This window comes from Nyctereutes procyonoides, unplaced genomic scaffold, assembly GCF_905146905.1.
Source record: "Nyctereutes procyonoides isolate TBG_1078 unplaced genomic scaffold, NYPRO_anot_genome, whole genome shotgun sequence".
NCBI classification, from domain to species: domain Eukaryota; kingdom Metazoa; phylum Chordata; class Mammalia; order Carnivora; family Canidae; genus Nyctereutes; species Nyctereutes procyonoides.
In genome coordinates this window covers 19,441,868-19,459,293 of record NW_026575136.1, presented here as the reverse complement: position 1 = coordinate 19,459,293, position 17,426 = coordinate 19,441,868, and the positions used below count along the sequence as shown (strand labels likewise).

Sequence of the window (17,426 nt, the reverse complement as noted above, 5' to 3'; positions counted from 1 at the left end):
TATTTCTTTATTTTTCTATAGTTACATATATTTGATTCAGTAGATATTTTCCAGAATGCATTATATTCTGGTAAGGTACCGCCAGTAGTAAATCTGCATAAAACTCCTATTACTTCCATAAATCAAACTGCATCTCCATTTAATTGTATTTATTATATGTAATTGAATCAAGTTTTTTTGTTTACTCTTCATTTTAAAAAAGGAAAATTGAATTGTTTACATCATTTATAAACTAAGATGGTTAAAAGAATGTTTGCCTTCAGTTTTCTGAAGCTCTTGCTTTTTCCTGCCTATAGGTCAATGGCCTATTCTTAAATGTCTTTGTATCTAGAGTCTGGGGAAATATGTGTACATTTATGTATGAATAAGTGCTTTTATCGTAACACTTCTTTACTCACCATTTGAGCCTATACTTTATAACTCTCTCCAAATTTTATCAGAAAATTCTTAGCACCGGTGGTAAGATGAATCCATAAATAAAAATGAGCACAGATACCTAAAGGAGACAGGCTTGGTGGAGTCAGTTTCATGTATATCTAACCTCATAATCAACATGCTTTTTCTAATTAACACGGTGTTCTTAACTGGAGTAGTCTGGTATGGGTAGAGGCCATAGCTTTCCCCATTTTTTTGGGATGCTCCATGTTGGCCTCTCCAATTCACAGGCAACTTCACATGTCCTCTTTCTACAGTAACTTTGGAAGCACCACAGCAGTAGGCTGCTCAAACCTATATCCCCCCTCCCATTTACCAGAAAACTGGATAATTCCACCATTATAATAATTTCATCTGAAGTTCTTTAAAAATGTAAATGTCAGCATAACATGTATGATACTACTACATTTCATTTCAGCATCCCGGAAACATACATACAGAACTTTAGATCCCCATGGAAATCCTTCATAGAACAATAAAATAGGATTAGTGTCTTAGGCTTTTTTATTGTCAATATAAACCTATAAAGTCCATTTCTACATTATTTATAAAACTACAATTAAAAACATGACCCATAATGGGCTTTGTGCTATTAAGTTACTATTAGAACGTAATGACAGGAAAAGAAATGTGTCTCTCCCGATAAATCGATATACTTTCTTTAATCTGATAAGAGAAGCTATGGTACGCAGTATTTTTGTTTGTTTGTTTCCGTTGCCTGGAAGATCAGAATTCAGTTTTTTTCCTTAACATTTTAGTGATCAAAGGTTCCCTGGTTAAACTACTTTACCTCTCCCTACTCCTGGATTACACAACTCTTTCTTTCTGCTTGTTTTTTTCTGGTTCCTTTAGCTACTTGACTGCATTTTTATCTCTAAACTATCGCAAACCCTCTGTAGGAAGACGTAAACACAGTTGATTCTTGTTAATCGTGGTAGTTTTGTTCTATAAAGTCACTCCAAATACTGAATTAGTGAATACTGAGCCATTGTTCCTAGGAGAAATATAGGATAAAGTTCCTGTGAGCCACTGGTCACCAACTGATCAATATAAACCTTGTTTTATGTGTTTTTATAATAAGGACACCTTCCTTAATATTATGGTTGATTCATGAACATTGAACTCATGGCCAATAGCACCATAACTCATGACTCAATGAAACTTATCTGACACACATATTTTCTTTATAAGGCACATCACAGCCTTCTCACACTTAAGAACATTAATCACTTCAGTGATATGCTTGGGAGACATTTTAAACAGAAAAACCACCACCTAAAAGCACAAAAACGGGAAACATGTGGCATTAAATAAACCATGGAAAGGACACTTGTTTACAGCATGAGAAACCAAACGGAAAGAAACTAAAACAAAACAGAGTCAACTTGTTTGACCACAGCTGGGAACATGCACAGCAGAAGACTCAAAGTTTTCCCCACGTCCATGCATGTTTGTGAACGACCACAAAGACAGCAAGAGTGATGATCTTAGAGTTACACATAAATTTTAGCCAGTAGGCAAATGCACAAATCTACAAGTGGCAAATTATGAGGACTGGTTGCATGATTTCCCCAAACTATTATAGTTTGGGGGAATTATTATATTTTGGCTAATCAGTGCATTAGCCACAGTTAGAATATCAAATTATGGAGTGGAGAGGAGGGGCCTGAGGGAATGGGACAGGTGCACTTTGATTATCTTGTGGAAATAGCAGAAAGGTTTGAGCAAAGGCAAGAGGAGCAGATCCCAGAGGAGCAGCCAGGGAGTCCCACTGGGGACTCAGGTCCCTGGGACAAGGACAGGAGAAGCAAGGCAAGCCTAAAATGGACATAGCATTAACAGATTTCACAACTGTACTTCTTCCTACTGCAGTGGCCCTATTATTACACCCATTATTGCTTAACTAGGGGAATTCAGGGAGACTTTTTTCTTCCCCAATAGATTCCTACACTAAACTTAGTACAAATGTCAGGCTATATGACCAAGTATTGCAGTGCTAATATGTTTCAGGGAAAATAAGCCCAATACATAATGTGTTGATTTTGGCCAAATTATTAGTAAAAGTTGTAACATGTGGATCTCAGGGGAGACTCTTCTTTCTAGTTGATGATGAAAAATGTTACTAAACCTAGAAGAACCACTCCCATCTCCCCCACACCTCCATTTTCACACACATTAGGCAAAAATTGGTAGAAAGGCAGGTTGGGAAAGACACGTGTGAATTTAATAGGACTGATAGCAGATCGGTCTGTTAGGATGCTGCACATAGTAAGTCCTCCAGGGATCAACAAAGTTAGCAACCGTTCTATGTTAAAGCTAATTAGCTCATGACATGAAAATTCAGACTCATTTTCTGTCTCTTTGGACAATCACTGATAAACCCTCTTGGACCTTTCATTCGGTGAAAATTACTGGGAATTTTAGCACCAGTGAGCTCTGTAGATATTTCAACCCACAGCTCTGTCATGGTTCGTGGCTAATTTAATATCTTTTCCCACAAGGTTATTTCTCATGGAAGATATTGATATATAGAGAAGCCATAATTGTACCTGTGTTTTATTCATAAACTTGGCTTGGTTCTTTAAGTCACACCCATGTTATTTCAGACTCCACCCTGATTACTATGACACTGAAACTATCTCATGGTTAAGGAATGGCTTTCCTTCGAGTTCTGAGGCGCTTGCACTTCCTGTCCTTTAGTTGGCCTGTGATTCTGAACCTATCTGAAGGAGCCATTGACACGCAAATTCTAGCATATGAGGGATGATTGTACTCATATTCATGATTTTTAGAATTATTTTAATCTTGATTATCTGAAATGGAAGAAAAATGTATCGCTCCAGTTTGGCCAAAGTTTATAAAATATGAAGAAATTTTTCAAAGACTTCATCATTTACATTGATACTTCAGAAGAACAGAGATAATCCTCCTGTTACCATAAGACATTTTAACATGTTGGAATCAAATAGACTGAAGTTTAAGATATGTCTGATTTCCAAATAAACCAGTTTGTTCTGTGTTACTGTGTAATAGTTTCACACTGGTCTCCTGGCCCGGCTTATACGCAGCAGACACAGACCAATGTGGCTTAAATGTTCCTTTACTCTTACTAATCAGCAGGTGCCACACTAGTTGTCCAACAGCTCCAGTGCCCCTAGTCCTAGGGAGTCAGGAGAGGAAACAGGAGAGATGCCTTTGAATACATCCTTGATGCTATTTTTTTTAAGATTGTATTTATTTATTCATTAGAGACACACACACACACACACAGAGAGGGGCAGAGACACAGGCAGAGGGAGAAGCAGGCTCCACGCAGGGAGCCCGACGTGGGACCCGATCCCGGGACTCCAGGATCACACCCCAGGCTGAAGGCAGGCGCTAAACCGCTGAGCCACTGGGGCTGCCCCTTGATGCTATTTTTTTTTTTTGAGATATGCATACATGTTTTTATTTAGTTCCTTCCCTGCTGGGTTCATCCCAAAGCTTCATACCTCACCCTCCCGCTGTCAAAGTAGTTGATGCTATTTTTATAAAACCATTTCAAGCTCAAGTTCTCCTATCAGAAGCACCTTCTTATTACAGGGTGGCTTAGCACTACTAAAACAAAAAAATAATAATAAATTTTATTAAAAACCTAAAGTTAGGGGCACCTGGGTGGCTCAGTGGTTGAGCATCTGCCTTTGGCTCAGGTTGTGATCCCAGAGTCCTGGGATAAAATCCCTCATCAGGCTCCCCACAGGAAGCCTGCTTCTCCCTCTGCCTATGTCTCTGTCTCTCTCTCTCTCTCTCTCTCTCTGTCTCTCATGAATAAATAAATAAAACCTTTAAAAAAATCTAAAATTATAGGTACACTATTACCACAAAGCTTTAATAAATAATAAATATAAAATATGTAAATATATTAAATACAAATATTAAATACATTAAATTCTAAATAGGAAAATCAAAGGTTAAAATATAAAATATTTATTAAATATTTAAACATTGTACATGGTGCTAATTTATTTTAATGCCTTTCTGAGCCTCAATCATCAGAAAAATTTGTAGCACAAACCCTGGTCAGACTATGCTCCTAGCTGACACAACACCCAGTGACAAGTGGTATAAGCAAATTTGAAGGACAGTGATTAACTTTGTAGAGCTTTACAGTCTTTAAAAAAGAATACAAATGCGAAAAAGCTACAAATGCATAAACTGAAGATACTTACAACAGATATTTTTGTCTGAAACTAGCAAATCTAAAGTAAAATGGTTGCAACTAACTCCCCAGACTAAGAATATTTTTTAAATAGGCATTTTTCTCTTAAAAGTAAAAGATAAAACTTACCAGCAATAAATTTCTTAAACTACATTGTAATCAATGTTTTGATTTCTGCTTTGACCCACACCATGGTAAAAAGGATTTCTACCTATCCTGTTTATATGCTCCCACTGGTTATTTTCTTTGTCTTTCTTGGTATTATCATCTAAGCTTTAATGGACTTCAGACTGTCCTGATAAATCACATTATGCTTAAAAATTAGTTGAAAATATCTATCTAAATTTCTGTTCAAACATGAAGCTTTACAGAACGCTTTTTCTGAAAAATAGTTTAAAACCTCATGTATTTGAAGAGACTGGAAATGAATTCAGTGCATTTGATGAAGTGTTCTAGTAGTTTTGCAAAAGATCAAAAAAATTTTAAAATCCCATAAAATCCTTCTAAAAAATTCCTGTAGTTATCTGACCTAGGTTTTTCTTATGGTGGGATAAATAGAAGACTGCTTACATAACCCTTCTTACAAACAAGTAGGTCAACTACTTCCATCAGTTTTCTAAATTTCACTGACTTGAAATTATCATTTGGAGATAAGCCAAGCACAGATAGAAAACGAGGTCCAAATTTTCCCATGATGAACTAATTAGTTTACTTTGGGCTATTTCTTACATAGCAGCCTTCTGCTATCATCAGACACTTGACCTACCCTGTTGTTGCTAAACAACACTTCCAAATATGTTAACGTGGCAAATGTGGGACTCTGTTTTACTTACCATAATCAATAAGGTATATTTTTATCTCTAAGGAGAATCAAACTGTTATCTTTATGATTTCTATGAATTGTTTAAATCTCAATTCTGGACCATTTTATTTTCTGTAATACATAGGCTTTCCTAGACCGACAGGTTAGACATTGGACTGAATAGTATACTGGTGTCTATTTCTGAAGGTAACAACACAGAGGGCAGTCATGGTTTTAAAGATTACTCTAAAATTACCTAGATGTAATCAACCAAGAGATCTTTGGTGTCATGTATCTAAAAGGTTGGCCATTTAGTTTGCACTTGTGGGCCTAGACCTGTTTGGAGATTATGCAGCCGTTTTTAAGTTCATCTCTTATACCAGCAGTTGGCTGAGGTTGGCTCAGAAAAATGCTACTATTCCTGATGGAAAAAATGCTTAGGCTGCTTAATCAATTACAATTACTTCAGTCTGCAGACTAACCACAGTGTCTGCCAGCTTACCACCTGAGTCTACTTATACATATTTGTAATGTTGACCCAAGAGACAGGAAATGGAGAACTTACTGTCAAGAATACATAGTCAAGGGTTATGGGCAATAATGGTGAGCAAGCCTCAAACTCTATCCCAGGGCCAATTCTCTTCCTGAGGATTGACTTAAGAGACTCTACAGAAGGACACCAATGACCCTGTCTACAAAGGGATTTGACAGTATTTTCAGAACTAGGGATTTGAACACTTATCTAACCCAGGATCTGCCCTTAATGATGGAAGATTCTATATGGTAGCTGCTCCAGGATTTTCAGGCCATAGTATCACCAACACATGGACCACATTAGCTTCTATTTATGAAGTTCTTTTTTTTTTTGGCCCCAAATTGTTCCCCTACAATTCTATTTGCACAATTGCAATTTCTAACGTGATACGTGCCTTTGGATTTTTGCTACATTAAGTAAATTAGCTGCTTTTGGTCATTGATACTGTAACAGAAATTAACTCATTAGAAAGACTGGTCAAAGGCAGCCCGGATGGCTCAGCAGTTTAGCGCCTGCCTTCAGCCCAGGGTCTGATCCTGGAGACCCGGGATCAAGTCCCAGGTCGGGCTCCCTGCATGGAGGCTGCTTCTCCCTCTTCCTGTGTCTCTGTGTCTGTCATGAATAAATAAACAAAATCTAAAAAAAAAATGGTCAATAAGCCATTAATTTCCCACCTTGGAAGCAACAAAATATCAAAAGAGAAAAAGATAGGCTCTGAGAAAGTTCTGACAAAGAATGATTTTCCCTTGACATGTACTAAAAAGGAAGTTCTTTGCTCCACTTTCAATGAATGTCAAAGAAAAAAAAGACTCAAGGAGACAATTTTACCTCCATGACAAAATAGACAACGTAATAAAACTTTTTGTCCAGGAAAGAATTTGGGGGCCATAGGGAATGCCTGGCCTTATCAGAGGCTTACTTATTTCCAATTATGTAGGAGAGGATATATCATTTTTCTAAAAATGTCTATCAAAAGAATCTTTCATTTCTTTCTTAACACAGCTTCAGAACAGAAGCAACTAGTCTTAAGAATTTTATGAATTTACTCATAGACACCACTGCTATAGTGTAAATGTACTTCTGGAAACTCAACAATGGAATGATTATCATAAATGTCTTTATTCTCCTCTTATTTTATTTTATTTTTTTATTCTCCTGGTAAATGCTAGTCTCAACTCATTTCAGATCCAGTGAAGTAAGGTAATTTCAAAGTAATGGGAATAAAGTGATTTTTGCTACTCAAAAGAATCAAAAAGATATGGAAGCAACCCAGTGTTGCTTCCATCATCACTGATGAATGGATAAAAAAGTGCAGTCTATATATACAGTGGAGGATTACTCAGGGTACCTGAGTGGTTTAGTGATTGAGCGTCTGCCTTTGGCCCAGGTTGTGATCCCAGGGTCCTGGGATTGAGTTCCGCATCAGGCTCCTCACAGGGAGCCTGCTTCTCTTCTCCCTCCCCCTATATTTCTGCCTCTGTGTGTCTCATGAATAAATAATTTTTTAAAAAAATCTAAAAAAAATAAAAATAAAAAGAATGAAATCTTGCCATTTGCAGCAAATATGGATGGACCTAGAGGCTATAAAGCTAAGTGAAATAAGTCAGTCAGAAAAAGACAAATACCATATGATTTCACTCATATGTAGAATTTAAGGGGAAAAAAAAAACTAAAGAACAAAGAAAAAAAGAGACAAACCGAAAACCAGAATCTTAAGTATAGAGACAAAACTGATGGTTGCCAGAGGGGAGGTTGGGGGGGCATGGGTGATATAAAGGGAATTAAGTGTACACTGATCTTGATGAGCACTGAGAAATGTATAGAATATTTGAATCATTATATTGTACACCTGAAACTACTGTAATACTGTATATTAAATAGAATTGAATAAAGATAATAATAAAAAGAAATATTCAAGATTCAGTCTACTCCTTACTTTCCTTAATTAGCGCTGGATTTGATATCTGCTCCCAATATCTGGGAGTGCTAGAGAGTATACCAAGCCAAAAGAAAAACCTTAAATAGATAAAAAACCTTTACTTCTGCCTTTGTATGCCCTTTTCTCAAGATCCTGTGGTTTGGAAAAGACCTCAATGTCACCCACACCATTCAGTTCAATTTTCCCTTTAAGTCATTCCTGGGCTGATTTTGGCAATCGTGCTAAAAGAAACTAAACTCATAAAGATTATGGCTGGAAGACACGTGAGGCATGTTTGTTTAACCTTCTTTCATCTTTTTCATCTTTGCAAATATATTGTATAAATGCCTGAAATCTCAAGAAGATATATGTAAAAAATTTACCCCAAACAGAAAGCAGTAGCAAGAAAAAGTAGAATTTGCAAAACTGTGCCCACTAAAATGAAAATGATCAAGCTTTTTATTTTCTTACACAGTAACAGAGATTTGAAAACTGATGCATTAAGTGAATGCATTCTTTTGATGGTAATATTTCTTTTCTTTTCTTTTTTTTTTGGAGGTAATATTTCAAAGCTGGAAATGATGGTGACTGCTGTCCGTCTTTAACCAAGGACTTGTTATTAATGCAAATTTTCACCCTTGACAATGAGATCAAAGAATTATAATTGATAGTGATCTACAAAAGTCCATCGTAAGTGACAGCTTTCATGAAAAACACATTCGTGCAGAACAAGATGTCAGAAATGATGTATCCATAACAAAGAATGCTTTACACACCAGGAATCCAGAAGGTACAGAGAGAACACCTCAACTGGACAAGTGGGCATGCAGAATGTTCTCAAACTAGTTACTAATAATCAGAAATACTTGAAATGGAGAGTGAGAGGCAGTCAAATGATTGTATAAAGAATAGTTTTAAATGCAATAAAATATTCCCCAGACTTTTTTCAAGCAGTGAACCAGAAAGCATATTATCATGGGGATGAAAATGGGATGGGAAAGAGGAGGTAGGAGAAAGAGAAGAAGTCTCCCTAAATGGGGTCAATCACTTGACATATATTTACATTTGACAATATTTTACGTTTTGTTGGATATTGCAAGAGTAATCAGTACTAGAGAATTAGTCTTTAAGTCTTAGAACATCAAGATACTTTTTATATTTTGGTAAGTAGATCTTGAAATTTAAAGTGTCAAAAAGTCCGTCATAGCAGAGCTAGAACAAAGCTACTGAAGAAAATGGGAGGGAACTGGTTTTTAAATGGATACTGGCTGGGTATCAGTTCTTATGGCATGGTACTAATTATTAATTAAGCTCAAATAAATAGACTTCATTCCCTTTGGGAATTAGTTAGGTTTTCCATTCTCTGGTACTGGAACACATTCCTAACTGAGGCGCCCGTCATTTTTCACAAGGGGCTGCCGAGAGAGAATACAGAACAATTGTAGAGAAAGGAATTCTAGAGAAAGGGAAGGGCTACTTGAAGTGACTGCCCACAAAAAGGGATAAATGATGTCATATGCATAAACTAAGATCTAAAGACATTTTTAACATATTCTTCCCATTTAACAATAATGATAATAATGATGATGAATATATACCTATCATTAGATATAATCTTCAATTTCCCCTCTTCTCAGAACTGAAATGTCTTTATTAGCCAAAGCACATCAGTGCTTACAGAAAAAGAAGAAAATCAGGAGTCCTGTGTTACGGCTACTACTTCTCCCTGAGAAGAGAAGTACGGCACTTGGTTTTACGGATTTGGCCAGCATATCTCCGTGGCTGTCATTGGCCTGACCTCTTCTAGGAGGTTCAGACTCCAGAAGCCATTTCCCTGAATATATCCAACTGAATGAGCACAAGTATCCCATATGTCTTAGGTCTTTCTCCCCAAACGTGGTTCACATTTTTTTATGATTAATTTGAATTTTGGGGACCACTTTTCATTCATTCTACTGCTTCCTTAAAACCAGCAATTGGGACTTTATAAAATTCCCTTCTTTCTCACAATAGCTGGTCAATGCCATTCTTGTTATTTCTCTAATCTGACACCTCTTCCCCAGCCTTACAATCACTGAGCTCACTTCAGATTTTATTTCCTATTCCTAACTGAGCTCTCTAGTTTTAACCCCTTTCAGTGTATCTACCTGTTTATTATCACAATACTGCACTGAAACCACTAACTTAAACCTTGCTCGGTCACGGTAAAACTATCTGTTCATGGATCTCTTTCACGTACCAGACTCTATGTTCTTCAAGAGCAAGAATTGTCTTATTCATTTTTATAACCAAAATACCAAATATGCCACTGACACATCATAAGCGCTTTATGACCTTTTTTTAATAAAAAAATTCAGATACGCAAAAATTATGCCAGAAGTTAAATTGCTAGTATCTGTTTTAATATGGTGAGCTGATCTTTTATTGCAATAAAATCTATTGTCAATTTTGACATTAACTAATGCCATTTTCTCTAAAGTTTATGCTTTCTGGGTAGAATCTGTGTTCACCAAAGGGTGTCAATAATTCTCTGAGTTCTCGTTTTCAGCTTCTGGATCAAGTTATCATGCACAATAACAGGTTTTCTATATATAAAAAATAGACTAATTGGAAAAAGACTAATTAAAAGACTATTTCCTTAATCCTCCTATTCCAATTTCTACACACTTTTAAAAAACATAGTTCCTGAAAAATAAGACAAATAGAAATGTTTATAAAATATTATGACACAAACATGGCATCTTTTTTTAAGGGTACAGTCAACATTTAGGAATTTGAATTGTTTCTTTTTTTAATAAATTAATTTTTTATTGGTGTTCAATTTACCAACATACAGAATAACACCCAGTGCTCATCCCGTCAAGTGCCCCCCTCAGTGTCCATCACCCATTCACCCCCACCCCCCGCCCTCCTCCCCTCCCACCACCCCTAGTTCGTTTCCCAGAGTTAGGAGTCTTCATGTTCTGTCTCCCTTTCTGATATTTCCCACACATTTCTTTTTTCTTTTGAATTACTTCTGTTCTCACGCAGCCAAGACAATCCTTGCCTGTGGATATTTAAATGACATTACTACTTGAGACTGAATGCACCAGACTTCAAGTCTTTATTTACTAAAATCAGCCTAATTCAACACCTTCCAGGAACTGATAGGAAAGGAACCTCTGGTTTCCTGGGCCTCATGCATGGGTTTATTTTAAATGTCAGAGGGTACTTTGAGAGAGTGAACAACCGCAAGGATTCAGAGCCGTGAAGACCACACTTGATTAGAGACACTGCTGGGGGGGGATCCCTGGGTGGCGCAGCAGTTTAGCGCCTGCCTTTGGCCCAGGGCGCGATCCCGGGATCGAGTCCCACGTGGGGCTCCCGGTGCATGGAGCCTGTTTCTCCCTCTGCCTGTGTCTCTGTCTCTCTCTCTCTGTTTGTGTGTGACTATCATAAATAAATAAAAATTTAAAAAAAAATTTAAAAAAGACACTGCTGGGAATTAGAAAGAAGAACATTTGTGATTCAAAGGAAATCCATCTTTGCAATAACTGTTATTATCATACAGTCGCTTTACAGAGAAAACCACATAGAAGTCATAGAAGTCAAAGACTTCCTCCCAGTTCGTACAGGAAGCAGATGCACACCAGGCCTTCTCCACGTCTGCAGAGGAGACCAAGCACGGGGGTTGGGGCAGCTTTCCCCATCGGAGGACAACACACACCGGTGCTTACTCTCCACTTTTCATCTCCCCCTCACATTTATCTAGGAATGCTCTTATCCCCAGATACAAGGGATCAGATCAAGGGTAAGATAACAAGGATAATAAAGGTCATTCGGTTCAATGTCCCAGTACAGGCCACGTCTACAACAAATAATTCTGAGAATGGCGTACTCCTTGGTCTTCTTTGGTTTTATCCAGTCCCTGCGATGACTCCCTGAGCGGTCTTTCCAGCCTCACCTGGTGCTCCTCTCCAACCCCTGCCTTCTCCGAAACCCTCTGAAGCTCACTGAATGCACCAAGCTCTTTCCTGGGTGGAGATCTCAGCAGGTGCTTTGGCTCTGTCTCAAATGTTCGTTCTCCCCTAACTGTCCACAGGACTGGCACCCAGACCCTTCAGTCTCAACCGAAACAGTTTCCTCAGACAGGTCTTCTTGACCAATCCCAACATTATTCTTTCCCATTTAAAGTAGTTACTTGTGTCACAATAACTTCTCAACTTCCTATGATTTTACTTTTCTTTCAGTTTTTGTCAATTCCTTCCCAGTTTGGAACACGATTTTCTTTTTTGTAGAGAGAAGAGGGAAGCACAATAGAAACTAAATAATTCTACTTTCACTCACATCCGTTAATGTCCTTATTCACTGCTTTGCTTTAAACAATGCTAGAGGAATCTTTGGCTCTCTGGGTTCAGCCCACTCTGGGTTGTAATCCTCTTCATACTGTCTTGACAGCTCACAACACCTTTGTAGGTATTTCTAATTATGTGTCCCTTTGTTCATCTGTTCTACAAGCCAGTTTTTAAAATTGATTTTACTAGAACCTCTATGTAGCCTCATGAATTTCTCTAGTGGTCTCTCTTTGGGGATTATGTGAAATGCTTTTTCCAGCATTTGTTAAAGTTAGTTTATCTGAATTCCTTGTTTTTAAGAACTCTGTCTTCTGTCAAAGTTGCCAATGATTCCAAGTTGTCACAAGCAATGATCACTTCCTGGTCCTCCTCTCACTCTGCATCTTCACAACATCTGACACAAGTCACCATTCCCTTTCTCTGGGTACACTTTCTGGCTTGGGCTCCATGATGACACTCTTTTCTGGGGGAGAGGGGAGTTTTTTACTGGCTCCTCTGCAAGTTTCCTTGATGTTAGAACAAGCCAGAATGCGGTCCTTCGGTGATATCCTCAAGACCAAGAGCATCCATGGACTCTGTATCTCCTAGTTTCTATGTGTATCTATGACTTCTTCCCCAAACTCTGTAACCAAAAGCCTGGATTTGACATCTCCACATGGATACCTACACATACCTCAAGAGGCTCAAAATGAATTCTGCATTTACTTTCCAATTTTGTTTTTTCTCTTAGCTTTATCCACCTTAGGAGAGAGCTTCACCAGGTGTCTTGTATCTCCATACAAAACCCAGTGATCATTTTGGTTCTTCCTTTTCTTCAACCCACCTCCTTATTTGGTTTGTCAGCAAGTCCTGTCAGCTCTGCCTTCAAACAGGTCCTGAATCTATTTCTTTCTCTCCACTACCACTGTTCCAACCCCGATCTATGCCACTGTCATCTGCTGGCCTCGCCCCTACCTGGTATCTCTTCTCTGCTTGGCCTATGCTACATTCTTGTTAAGGAGGGCAGCGTGATCATTTAGGAAGATGGCCCTCTCTGGGGTTTTTCCTCTGAATCATACAGCATTCTTCTACCCTTCCCAGGTCATTCTCATTATTTCATAATTAATTTTTTATTTTATTTATTTTTTAAGATTTTATTTTATTTATTCATGAGAGACACACAGAGAGAGGCAGAGACATAGGCAGAGGGAGAAGCAGACTCCATGCAGGGAGCCTGACACGGTACTGGATCCCAAGACTCCAGGATCATGCCCCAGGCTGAAGGCAAGGCGCTCAACTGCTGAGCCCCCCAAAGTCCCTAAATTAAAAAAATACATATCATTGAAATTTGTGTAATTGCTAATTTGTATTTTGACTTAGATGTCTATTTTTCTAAGCTAGAATTTAATTTCCATGCTATTAACCTCTATTATCCACTGGCTTGGAAGGATACCAAGACTCCGGGTATGCTTAGTATCTGTTGAACAAATTTTCAATAGGCAATATCTAAATCACAGTGTCTTCTCACCTCGTTCAGAATAAAAATCAAAAGTCAGCATGTTTTTTAGGACTTTCAAAGCCCTCAGTGATCTGGCTCCATTATCACCCGTCCCCCATCTCTTGCTAACCCAGCCCCTCTCCAGGTGTGCAGGCTTCTTTGATTCCTGGAAGATGCCAGGCAAACCCCTGCTTGTTATCCTTTCAATGTGGAAAACTCTTCCTCCTCATAACCACATGGCTCACTCTCTGACCTCCTTCAGACCAATATTCAAAGTTCATCTTCTCAGGCACCTGATTTAAAATTTCAATACTCGCTGGGCCAGGCTGCCTACACGCTCTGTGTGCATCTTCTGCCTTAGATTCTCTCCCAGCATTTATCTCTAATGTATTATAGATTCAGCTTGCACGTATCTTGTTGACTCTCTCTCTCTGCGGTGAAAGGCAAGCCTGCATGGGGCCAGAGATTTTTGTCTGTTTTTTGTTTTGTCCAATTCTGTCCACATAAACCCCAGAATAGTGTTTGACACTAATAAATATTTATTGAATAAATGAACAAGAAACTTAAATAACTTTTCTTAATACATGAAGCAGTTGTTTACTTAAAAAGACAATTTATTTGGGCACCTGGGTGGCTTAGTGGTTGAGCGTCTGCCTTTGGCTCAGGTCATGATCCCGGGGTCCTCGGATTGAGTCCCACATCAGACTCCCCGTGAAGAGCCTGCTTCTCCCTCTGCCTATGTCTCTGCCTCTCTCTGTGTCTCTCAAGAATAAATAAACAAAATCTTAAAAAAAAAAAGACAACTTGCTAAAGATTTTTTTGATTATGCATTAAACGAGTTTTACTCTCATTACTGAAGACTAGGCAAATTTCCTTCATTCAAGGAAAGGCCTATGAGAGAAGGTTAATATTTGGAGAGCATGAATAATGACTGTGTGAAACAAATTAAGTAATACAACTCCATTTATGGGGTTTGCAGTAGGCTTTTATTATGCTTAGCGATGTTGCTGCTTCCTACTACTGTATAATAAACTTCAGCCCTGTGTACACCTAATAATGAGTAAAGAATCAATCTCCTTTAGCCACCAGCTCTAGAAAGTGACCTACTCTTCATGGGAAACACCTGGTTTGTCCTGTCTGTTTTTACTGTAATTGTTTTCTTGCATCTTGACACTACAATTTCTTGCTCAAGAGCTGAACTATTGGTTAAGCTACCTTGATGAATCAACTCAAGAAACTGGATTAATTGTGAGCTGAGCTTTATGTGAATAGTTGGCCTATGTGTCATGCTCTACTGATCTGAAAGACCAAAAGCCTAACCTGAAACTTCCCAGAGTGAGGGTGGGAAAAGAACAGATTTCTCTTCTGGACTACCTGAGGTTTTGGCTGACTTCCACTTTTCTAGGAAAAAAAAAAAAAAAAGCAGTTAACTAAACCAAAAGCAACTCAGACACCAGCAGATAATTTTAGAATAAGCTGGTGTGCCGAGGAGCTGAGGAGACCAATTTATTAGGGTTCCCTTCTCTATCAGGTCAAATATTCCTGTTCCAGAAATGGCCTAGGAGAGTTGTCATTTGCTTAATATTTGACACATTCCCTTTATTTCTTCTTGGCAACTACGAGAACAGGCTCATCCAGTTCCATCTGAAATCTTTTGTTTTCCTTTTGAAAATAATGATGGTAATATTTTATGAGAGGCCCATAATCCTTAAGCAGAAAAGCCTCATTAATATTAAACTATCTGTCAAGATTACCCTGTTCTGGTCATCCGTAAGAATCCCCTTTTGCCTTCAAAAAGGGCTGATCAAAAAAAAAAACAAAAAAAAACAAAAAAAAACCCAAAAAAAAACAAAAAGGGCTGATCCCATCTAGATAGAGGATCCTGCTAAAAAAAAAAAAAAAAAAAAAAAAAAAAAAAAAAAAAAAACCTATGAAAACGAACTCTTTAGGAGGAATGGCACAAGGCAAGTATGGCTCTCACTGAATACTACGACGTGGACTTTATAATAACTTGAAGATTCAACAAACTTAAGTGTCTAAGGCTGTAATGCCAAAGTCCATCTTTTTTATTAACTTCTCAAATTTAGAACTATACAAACATGCATATCAATATATATACTTATTAATAATATCACTAAATCCGGAGGACTGTAACTAAATACTAATACATATTTTTAAGGCTTAGAACTAAATCAAAATTCATAGCTACTGTTATGTTAAATGGTAATTTTGCTGCTAATAACCCAGGAACTACTTTTATTAATTTGGGTTTAATTTGATAATGTACCATTTAATCAGCTGGAACCCTTAGACCTTTAATTTTAGATCTTGAAATAAAAAGCCAGCAAGCACGTTATTACAGGTGTGGTGACTTCAGCCAAACACAGCTTCTCCCTCCTGATACAGCCTCCAACCTTCGCTAGCCACCTGCTCCGGCATTTTTCAGATGATTGAATATGTTGTGTTGGGCGGGGAAACTCCTGGAAGCTAAGGTCCTGCGACCCCTTGGAGGAGCACACACGCCCACACCCCAGTAGCTGCCAGCTTGGCTCAGAATTTGGAAATAACTGAGCAAAAATAATAATAATAATAAAGGACACCTGGAAGACAGAAATTACTTTTGATTTCTCTGTGGCTCCCGCCCCGAGAAAGTGCGAAGGACTGTCCTAGCGCCTGCACTTGCCCTGCCCTGAAAGTCCACACACGCTGTTGTTATTTCTGTGGTTATTAAGGATGTTGGCCGTCTGGGGATGCGAGGGGAAGGGAGATGGCATTGCTGTGGCTGTTGGGGTTTTCTCTTTTTTGGGGGGTGGGGGGTTCGTCCTAAGCAGCTGTTGGATACCCGCGGCGGGGTCTCCCGGGGCGGCCCGCACCTGCCCGGCCTGCCCCACCTGCCCCACCTGCCCCGCCTGCCCCCCCTCCCGCCCCGTCCCAGCAGCGCGGCCCCGCGGCCCGACTCACCGGCTGCCCAGGGTCCCCGCGGAGGGCGGGGGTCGCGCGCCAGGCCCTTGAGCTCCGCGGGGGGACGCGGCTCGGCCCGTCCTCGCTGCGGCTGCGGCTCGTCCCCGCTCGCCCGGCGGCCCCGCGGGCGACAGCGCTCAGGAGGGCGGGGTGACGGGGGCGTGTCCGGGACACGCGGGCGCGCGCCTGGGCTGCACCTGCCGCCGACCCCGGGCGCTTCCCGCGAGCGCCCGGAAGGCGGGGGGGGGGGGGGGGCGGAGGACGGGGGTCGGAGCCGAAGGGGCCCCGCGAGCAGCGCCCTGCGGGATGCACCGCTTGGCGCGCACGCACGCTAGGCAGCACGCATCACCCTCACTGACCGCAGCACCCTAACTGGCCGCAGCACCCTCACTGGTGCAGGCTAGGCTGCACGCAGCACCCTCACTGGCCGCAGCACCCTCACTGGCCTCAGCACCCTCACTGGCCACAGCACCCTCACTGGCTGAAGCACCCTCACTGGCCACAGCACCCTCACTGGCCGCAGCACCCTCACTGGCCTCAGCACCCTCACTGGCCACAACACCCTCACTGGCTGAAGCACCCTCACTGGCCGCAGCACCCTAACTGGCTGCAGCACCCTCACTGGTGCACGTTAGGCAGCACGCAGCACCCTCACTGGCCTCAGCAGCCTCACTGGCCTCAGCAGCCTCACTGGCCGCAGCATCCTCACTGGCCGCAGCCCGGAGGGCGGGAGGTGGGGGTCGCACCTGGGGGACCGGGAGCCCGC

The 17,426-nt window shown here is 40.1% G+C and overlaps 1 protein-coding gene across 1 annotated transcript in view; it reads right to left on the bottom strand.

Annotated features, from left to right (window-relative positions):
• Nucleotides 1-16,795, bottom strand: part of LOC129495529 (ras-related protein Rab-27B) — a 56,141-nt gene extending 39,346 nt beyond the window's left edge. Inside the window, exon 1 of the mRNA XM_055303113.1 lies at nucleotides 16,661-16,795. The gene's annotated coding sequence lies outside the window, so the exon portion shown is untranslated. The remainder of the gene's footprint in view (nucleotides 1-16,660) is intronic.
• Nucleotides 16,796-17,426: the final 631 nt, after the last annotated feature.